The sequence below is a fragment of the Leptosomus discolor genome, chromosome 8 (genome assembly GCF_034619465.1).
Source record: "Leptosomus discolor isolate bLepDis1 chromosome 8, bLepDis1.hap2, whole genome shotgun sequence".
Taxonomy (NCBI): domain Eukaryota; kingdom Metazoa; phylum Chordata; class Aves; order Leptosomiformes; family Leptosomidae; genus Leptosomus; species Leptosomus discolor.
The window spans coordinates 48,094,991-48,105,114 of NC_141398.1; positions in this window are offsets into that span (position 1 = coordinate 48,094,991).

Genomic DNA, 10,124 nt, shown 5'->3' on the forward strand with positions numbered 1-10,124 from the left:
CATATAAATTTATAGCCCAAACACTTGTTCATTGGTTTTGGAAGCAGCTTTATGTCAAAACTGCAGCTTTTTTTCTACCCGGGTAAGCTACAAGTTCAAGTGCAATTGGGTGAACATTTTAGTCTTAGTTTAACCTCTACCATTAGACAAAGAGTCTGGAAAGCTATCAGCTATTGCCCAAGAAAAGGTCAAAAATAACTGCCAAAAAGGCTGAATTATTTGTTGCTGGATATATAGGTTGATCCAAGTACAGCCAAAACAACAAAAAATATCTTGAAAGAAAAGCTGAATAAAGATGGCAGTATCTTAAAAACATAAATTATTACAGCAGTTACATTGGATGGAGAAATCTACCTGCTTTTTTAATCATCTCTGGTATTAACTTTACCCCTGAAAAGGTCAGACATTTTGGAGGCTTCATGAGAGTAGTGCCCATGGGCTGCAGCTACCCAGTGCTCAGGAGGCCACCACGGCCTCTCTGCCTGCACCCTCACGTCCCTGTGTCCCATCCGTCACTCCCTCCAGCTGCTTCCCAGGATGGTTGGGCACAACAGAGAATTTCCAAGAGTGTAAATAACTTCTGCTCTCCAGGGCCTCATTCTTCACCCATGAGCATCGGTGGTTCTCTGGAGTAACAGAGCTTCATTTTTTTTAGCTTCTGAACAAGTTCTCCTGCCCGTCCTTCCCCTGGGTTGCCTTAGATGCTGTACACACATGCAGAAAGCCATAGACTAATCCAGCAGATCCCTCTTCCTTCCAACAGCACCTCTCCCCTTTCTATAGGGCCATGCTGTAACATGGGAATTATTTAAAAAATTAATTAATATGATTTCTTTTAGCCATGACTACCACCAACAACTTGAGGCCTCTGGTTTACAGAGATCTGCTTTTGACTTCATGGTATCACATTAACAGAGAAACTGTAGACAACAGAAGAGCTTCTTAATGCAATAAATGTTGCTTCTTATCAGGATTTTCAATAATCATTAGCTAATCTGTGATTCACTGTGGTGCACTTCACCAGTCTCATTAGCCAACCAGTTCTGCCTATTTGACTTGGCATTTCTCATCCACAAAACAATGCCATGAACTTGGACTTTAAAAGACACCTTCCCTGACAGCAGAAAATATTTTGTACAAAATCACAGGCAGCAATGAGGAATCATCACCTGTAGGATAAAATTATACTCTATCAAGCAGATAATGTAATGCTGATAATCAGGATAAGATGAAGCACGGTAGGGTTATGATTTTGAAAGCCAAATAGGAGTTTCCCGTTCAAAGCTATCTTTGAAATTTTAGGAGTAGTGTTTCTAGCAAAAGCCATGTGTGCCATCCAGGAAGGAAACACAGAAACCATTTTGGTGAGGTTTTGACTTTTGAGAGCAGGTCTCAGAGACACAGCCAGATAGTTCAGGCACTGCAAAGCAGCCTCTCTCCAGTGCAGCTGTCGTCCCTGGAGGGGTGGTCTTTGTCCCTGTGCCTGTTGCCCTCGTGCTGAGAAAGCAAGGCCTGCTCAACCCCAGTGTGCCATGGCCAGCACTGGCAGCAAGGAGCAGGACTGGTGCGCCTCACTGCTCAGGTATGCAAAAGTGCTTCTGACATTTCTCCCCATTTGTTAGAGCAACCATCTGGCCAACGGACTTGTTCTGAGGTGTAAAGCACAGCTCAGAGAGGCTTTATTGCTAAAAAAGATGCAATAGAAATAGATAAGCAGAAAACATCATATGTAGAGCTTCCATACACAGAATAATAATGCTGGGAAAACAGACTGAATTTCCACATGTGGTGGCTTAAGTTGGAAGCACTGGAATAGACTCTTGAGTGCACACACAGCTGTAAGAAAAACACTGATTTTGCTGGGATAGGAAACTCTAATCTATGGTTAGAGATTTCCTCGCAGTGTGCATCTGCTAACAGTATTGCAGCTGAATTCATCCTGGTTATCACTGCAGTTAACATCTTCATAACTGCTTCCCAGTTTCCTCCTGAAAACCTAAACTCCACAGCAGCAGAAACTAGTGAGTGGTAGCAGGATCGCTGCTTTATGCAAAGAGCTCTAAGGGAGAACACATATTATAGTCAACTTTACACAGGATTATGAGCATTATCTCCTAAAAAAGATCAAAATTAAGCAGACCTTCTGAACAATGGAAACCGCTATCTCTAACTAGCAGTGTGGTCAATTTATTTAAGCAAATATCTATTTATACATGGTGGATTAATCTCAGATTAGCAAGTAAAAGCCTTAATATCTTAGTGGCTGTAAATATCTGAATTCTAGCATTTATATAGAGTTGTTACTGTTTATTTCAAATACCTTTTTGCTTAGTGATACTATTTATTCTCTGGCTAATCAAATACGTACCTTTATCTTCTTGATGTGGGTTGCAATACACTTAAGGTGGGTGCTGCTCTGAGCAGGCTGTAGGTCCCTGAGGCTGGGCCAGAACATGCCCTGGCACAGCTGGGCTAGAGCTGCAGCCCCCCAGCACTGTGACCACTGCCCGCTGGGTGGTTACCCTGCCTGCCAACTGAAATACCTCACAAATGTCATCCATACAGCCCGAGTCCCAGACACACAAATTAATTCCTAACATGCTATGAAACCTGTCCTTTCCAATTCACCTGCATACCTGCCTCTGCGTTTGAATGGCTGCCTCCAGTGAACTGGACATGACTGAATTGCAGCTTGAGAAATAATCATTCCACTCAAAAATTTTCACTATGTAGAAGGCTTAAATCAGAGCAGGTCACATCTGAGCATCAGGACTCTTACCTACATCAGAGACAAGGAAGGGAGAAACATATTTATGCAGCCAAGCTTAGTTATCTACATGTCATCACCTAAATTAGCCTCCTGACAGTCAGTAGAGCTTCCAAAGGGAAGCACCTGAGTCAGACACATGCTTATTCCTAACATGAGCCACATTGAACAAATGTGTGTTGCAATTTTTTTCTAAAACTCTGCAAATAGAACTATTTGTCCACAAAACACTTTGTTAGAACTATTTGCTCACCTCTAAGGATTAATTTCATGAAGATCTTTTGTCTCAGACTCTTTTCCAGGATGCTTTTGCAGATCAGTGTATTTCTACAGTGGTCATTATCATTATTTTAAACTGGCAAAACCTTATTTAAATTTTTGTAAAAGTTAAACTCTCCTGAGCATTTCCTTGAATCCATCTTCCCTTATGTTCAATACCTCATCTGAGTATTGGGCTTTGTTTACAGCCAGTATTTTCTGCCCACCCTCTTTCCACCTGACAAGCTCCTGTCTGCTGAAAAATGATTATTAGTTACCACTCTGTAATGCACAACTTCTAATCCATGCCTACCAAATGTGCTGCTAAGGTTAGGTTTTGGTGTTCCCTATTAGAATCTGTACAAAGGGCTGACACAGAAAGCCCCTCTCAGAAGTTAACCAGTTCAGATCTTGGGAGAAGGGAGGCGAGAAAGGGTTATGTTTAATCTCATTTCCCTGAGAACACTGATAAAAACATCAGAGTCCACACATGAAGGATGTGGAATCAAAAGCAATCTGCCTTTCAGTTCCCATCCTCTTTGCTTGTGGCGGCTTCTCCCCAGGTCTTCTGGTGCCACAATCTCTTTGGAGCATGAGGAGAGGCTCCTATTCCTGGGCCATTTGTGACCAAGCAAGTGACTTAAATCCCATCAATTCTTGAAATGTTGTCGGTCCTTTGGGGCTGTGCGACCCTTTCTCCTTTGGGAAAAACTGCTTTAGGCTTGTGGGCTGCAAGAAAATTACCCAAGAGAAAATTCATCCTGGCCAGAAGTGGGCTCCAACCTTCCCAACCAGAAGTTGAGAAGCAGAGAGAGGCTCTCACGCCTATCATTTTCTCAGGTTGCTCACTGGAGCGGGTCCCTGTTTACAAGCTCTGGACACAGCCCTTCACAAGTGACTGCCAGCATCTGCCTGATACACCCACTGACGGGTTTCTTTCATTTGGGGGATAAGCAGTTCAGTTTTCTGGATGGATTTTTCTGTCCTTCCTACCATGGCCATGACATGTTAATGTATCAACAGGCCATAGCCAAACTTCCACAGTGTCACCTCCCAGTTCAGCACTTATTCCTCCACGTGTGTCAGCGCTGTGGCTTTCTAATTACAGAGAGCACTGAGGAAACACTAGCAAGTAATTGATCCTGCTTGAACAAAATAGTCATTTCAGTTCTAATTTAGGAGCCATAGTCTTTCTGAAACAGTGGGTAGGGGGTTGATTCACCAACAGACTGAAGAGATACATTATTGATGAAAGGGTTATCTGCAAACCAAAAAATACATATCCTTTAACATTCCCTTCTCTGTTCCACAAATGGATGCTGCAATAAGAGGAGTGTGGAGGTGACCCATTCTCAGGCAGGCTGCTGCTGGCTGCAGAGATGCTCTGCTGGCGTCTCCATCCAGGCTGCTTTCTCTCAGTGCCAGGGCTACCGGGAGGAACGGGAACATAATACAGAATCTGGCCCAAAGTTTCTTGTTATTTCATACAAAGAAAAGTAATATAAATGATTAAGTCACAGCATCTAATTCATCTGCACAGCATGAGGTCAAGTGTTTCAGCTGATAAATGAAGACATTGACTTATTAATCTAGTTTTGGCAGAATTATTAAGAGCATGTTTACATTCAAGCTCACTAAGGGAGACAGCTAAAACCAGAAGCATCCAAAATTAATGGATGCTTTTTGAAACTGTTGGCTTCAATGAGTTGTGTTGCATTCTTTTATTAAGTGGATAGGTTTTTGTGGTTTAGGCAGACAGCAACTGCAGATAGTTCCTTAAAAAATTAAAATACAGTCTTGATCTGTAAAGGAAAATTAATTGAATACTTAGAAGCCTTTCTATGCGTCAGCCCAGATATGGTGTGTTTAATACAAGATGTTTGTGCCTAATATGATTTTCCATGTTGTGTGTATTTTTTATATAGCATAACATTCTTGTTCTACTTGAACTTTTCTTTTTCTTGCGCTCTGTGCTTTTATGCTTTAGTATTAATCGGAAAGATGGGGTTTCTGTACATTTTCCGATTGCACTGATTTAACAAAGGTCATGATTTTGGCTTTATCAACTAGCCAGATTCACACTGTCGATACCTTTTCTCTTGCTATCTCACTCACCCATGGTTCAAAGACATTGGCATGCTATCCCTCACTGACAGTTGCAGTAACTCGCATCCATTTGGAGTATTCCCCTATGTCCACACAGCTTAAGTGGCATTTATAAAGATATTTCATATAGAAAATCTTACAAATCATTTAAAGCACAACAACTCTGAATACTGAGTATCTATATATATAGAGAGAAAAAGATAGATCTATATAAAATGAAATGTATTTTGTGTTAAACTTATTAAAACAATTCGTCCTGGCAAAAGGCCTACAGGTGACCACTGGAAGTTCACTGCCCATACTTGGATAATCATTGTGGTGAGGCCAGGAAAGAGGGGATGCTGCAAGTCCCTTCTGCAAGAGCTGTAACGTCTCTGCCATGATGGCTTCTTTCTGTGAGGTACCTAGCAGCCAAATAAGGAAACCTAATGCAACCACATTTAATCAAATTTTTTTTATACTAGCTTTAGCTTCAGCTCTTAACCAGAGGGATGCAAGAGATGACTTTTTAACAGCAATGTTATTTCTTCCAATAGTTTACCAAATATTTCTTACTTAAAAAAACAAACACAAAAAAAAAACCAAACACAAAACCCAACAACAACAAAAACAAACAGAAAATAAATCAATGCGGTCTAAGCAAATAAAACTCATTTCCCCACCTCTAGTTAATCGGGCTTTATTTGCTTAGTATCGGTGATGTTGCAGTAATTACACTAATTCTCCAATCATCCATTGAGTCTCTCTTGAAAAAGTGGATAGGTGTGACTTGAATTTCTAATTGTTTTGATCTTCTAGCTTTGTAGTAGTGGAGAGCCTAGCATGGCATGATCCTGGCAATGCAAATAATAAAAAGGAAAGGAGAAACAATCTTAACTTTTTTAAAAAGTAAAGCAAACTCTCCAGTTTTACAGATGGAAAACATATATTCTTTAAAATCTTGCACAGTAGGTTCATCTCCTCATATCTTTAAGATATAAGATATTACAAGATGGTGATTTAATATACTTTATCAGGATCCTGTTGAAAGTTAAACACGAACGTGTTACTCAAAGAGAGTAACCACAGTACGTAGGCAGAGACATATAAGACCCAAGCAATACTTGCCTCCGTACTGTCAGCTACTGCTGGGACATTCTCATGATAATGTTGAAGTTTGGCTGCTTCCCTGTATTTAGTACACTTCTGCCAAGCAGCGTATTTTTTTATAATTCTCAAGACTGAGTTGAGTTGGCTTTTACTCTGCTACTCTGCCTCTGAGTGATCCACCTCATTCAAGCTCTTCCTAACAAATGTACTTGATCCCTTTTCGTATGCAGGGGTTGCACCAAGCAGTGGAGATGCAGCAGCTCCGATCTGCTGCAGGATGAACTGCCAAATGGCAAACCCACATGCTGATGGACCTGACAGATGACAATTTTTATATGTTGTCTTCTTTATCCATCTTATACTCCTGTCTAAGTGCTAGGCAGACAGCATCATATCTTTTATTCAAACAGACTATACACTGTAAATTTCAGATAATTTTTACAGTGTGGAGTAATCTGATTCTCTGCTTTTGATTTTATTGTAAGCACGGTGTACTACAAGATGAGCTATTGTTGTGTTATTATGAATATATGTTGCCTTCTCTTTCCGTATGTTCTTGCATGAGTGTCTCATACTGTTAGATCGTTTAATGAAGAGTATCAGATAAGAAAGCTAGATAAGGTAGAAACTAAAGGCAATTAAAAATGCATTTGCTGCATAAAGTGAGAACTGTGTCTAGCCAGAATGCAGAAATGTGCTTTCTACCTTAATCAGTTTCATGGAAAGTAAAATGAAGCTCTTTGGTGGAAATATCACTTGTCCAGAGTAAGCATGAACAAACCAAAGAGATAGCACAGTCTGACAGTTTTAACCCTGAATTTCCTGATATAAGACCAATCAGTTCTTTCTCCAACACTGTGTTAGACTTCTGCCTATCACCTGGATCCTGGAATAACTTCAAGGCAATGCAGCCCACTGCTTGCAGATGAGAAATAGGAAAGTCATTGTGTGTATTGAAAACAATCCAGCCCTTTGAACTTGCAGCTTTTACGACCTTTTTTTACAAACTTCTTATGGGAACACAAACATGCTGTCAGTTTGTTTTGGACATGATCAGGGCTGGAATTTGGGGGGTGAGGAGAAGGAAGAAAAAATGCAATTATACTTCTTGATTTGATGTTAAACCAGTGACATTTTAAAGGCAACCAGGTTAGCAATTGCCAGACTGTTGCTCTGAACTACTCTGAGGCAGAAGCTCCACAGTGAAGGTCACTGTACTGGAAGCAGAGATGTGAACATTTTAGAATCTCTCTCTTTTGCTTTTTTAGGTTTCTTTACAGCCGATATTTGCTTCTGCACCTCACCTATTTTCTAAAGCTTAATACAGTTTTCAGAAGGCAGTCAGCATACCATCAGCATGCTCAGGTTCCTGGGGAGGCACCCTGAGCTCCAACTTTGCTTCAGCGTTGCCTGAGAGCTGCAAGTGGCAGCACTGCCAGCTCCACCACAGGAGCTTAGGGCCAGGGCTGCCCTCCGCGTTCACAGGAGTCGTTTGCAAAAGTATTTACTTTCTACCGGTGGGAACAAACCCGGCCCCTGTGACTACGAAAACACGTCGGACTATTAAGAAATATGAGGGGAAAAAAAAAAACCCTGACAAAAATCTAAGAACAGAGTGTTGAACAGGACTTACTTTTGCCAGAGTATTTAGGGCAGAGATGAACACTGCTTAAATATGGTAGGAATACCACATCACAGCAAGTATGTTAGAGCGCTTTTACATCAACTCAAAGTAATTGTCTCATCACATATGCTTTGTGTCTGTAAAGTTGGATATTTTTGCAGCTTTTTCCTTTTCAAAGGTGACCTGCACTGTTTTAATTTCTGAATGGATTAACTCCAAACAGCAGGGTATGAATTAAAGGCTCCTCAAGCAGCCATTAGAAAGTATTTTGGTTATTCAAATAATGGAGTTGCTAGTAATTTAAAAAAATTACAGGGAGAAATGTTCTTAAATGTCATCAGCTACACAGTGCTGGAATCACTTAGGGGATTTCATGAGTCGCTATAAAACATGGTCCAGCACCAGCAAAAGCAGTCTGCCATTACCAGTCCTGTAAGTCTCAGTGTCTGCTTAAAGTGCCAGATACTCATCTGCTGTTAATCACCATCACCTCCTGAGGTCAGCGATGCTCCTGCATTTCATACCAAAGGGGTACTTGGGCTAACAGTGGACTATGAGAATGGGACTAAGAGATGACAAAGATGACTGTCTCTTCATGAGGAATTCTTCTGGTTGTATCCAATCGTCCCTTCAGACTCCTGGCATCGCTGGAAAGGTGCTCAGGAGCCAGGAGGGGGACTTCAGAGCTTCTCCCTGCCACCATGTCCTTGAGGATTGCTTAGGGATGAAGTCACTTGGATAAAAATGTGATGAAGAGTCTTGTTGCCTGAACAAATGCTCCTGTGTTTTGGCTTATTCTACAGCAAACAGAATCTTCTCTACTAAAATCTGATTTGGAAGTGGAAAGCTATGGAAACGCCATAGGATTTCTCCATAAAAACAACCAATTTCCGTTTACCTAGTAGTAAAATATTGTTACCTGCCATACAGCTTAATGTAATATCCGAGTGACAGTTACAGCAAAAAAATATGGTCATCAACAAAACACAGCCTTTACTTTAAGCACCTGAATAGTTTCCCTGCTTTCACCGAGAGTCGCTGGTGTGGATGATGCTGCAGGATCAGCAGCTGCAAAGGGAGCCTCTCCCTGTGATATTCTGATGTTCATCACCTGTTCAGGGTATGAGTGTGGGCAGGTGATAGCTTCTGCACTCGTGGGATTGAATCAATAAACTACTTCAAATGTTGTTATGATCCTAAGAGCAAAATGATTTGCACGGAACACTTGCTAGCAGTGTAGAGCACAATAGTCCCCCATTATAATTTTAGTAGAAGAGGAGAGCATAAAAAGCCTTTTTACTCTATCCTAAGACTGAAAAACACACTTCTGTTCCTAATTCCTTACTTTAATTGAATACAAAGATATCACTGCTTCAATGTTCAGCTGCTACATATAAAATCAAATTTGGTGGGTAGTAAATACAGTAGAACTGAAGGTTTAATGTTATAAATGGAGGGACACATTCAAGATAAAACTGTCTTCACTTCAGCAACACTATTACTACAACCACCTCAGATTTAATAAAATAGAACTAAGTTTAAATGCATTTGCCTTTCCTTTTCATTTTTATTACTTATTTTTTATATCTAAGAAACAAAACTCACTTAACATGAACTGGGTATTTTTACATGCCAAGCCTTCATAAATTTTCACAATGCTGCAATTTCAAAAGAGATTTTTAAACATCAATTTTAATAAAAAGTAAAAGTTTTTCAAATATGATTTGTGACTAGTAATTTGATATAAAAATGACTTCTGTTTTGGTTCTCTCTATCCATTAGGAGTTTTCTAATCAATCCTGCTGTGGAGGGCACGAAGTCATGGAATTGCCTCACTAGCAGAGGACCCAGATAAACTATTCTTGGGATTTGACTGAAAGACTGCTGCTGCTGCTGAGTGGAGCAGCCGCTGAATTTACTTCTTCAGGTATGTCTGTCATGGCTGCCTTTCCCTGCCTTCATGCGGCCTGGTAGGTGAAGCACTACATGGGGACTCTAGCAAGGTGGTAATAAAACTCACTGCAGTGCTACGTGGCTTAAGGCCATATGTGAAAAGAAAATAATGATGCTTGCTTACTGCACGAAGCACACTGAGCTTTTGGGTGGAAAAACAAAGCATAGGAGATTATTAGACTATTTGATTAAATGGTGTTTAATAGTTATTACAACAAAAGCTTTTATGATTGGCGGGGGCTGGCTCCACCTGCCCAGGGAACTAGGCTTTGCCTGCTGGCAGGATTTAGGCTCCCAGCAAGGACTATGGAGAAAGGCAAGGAGTTG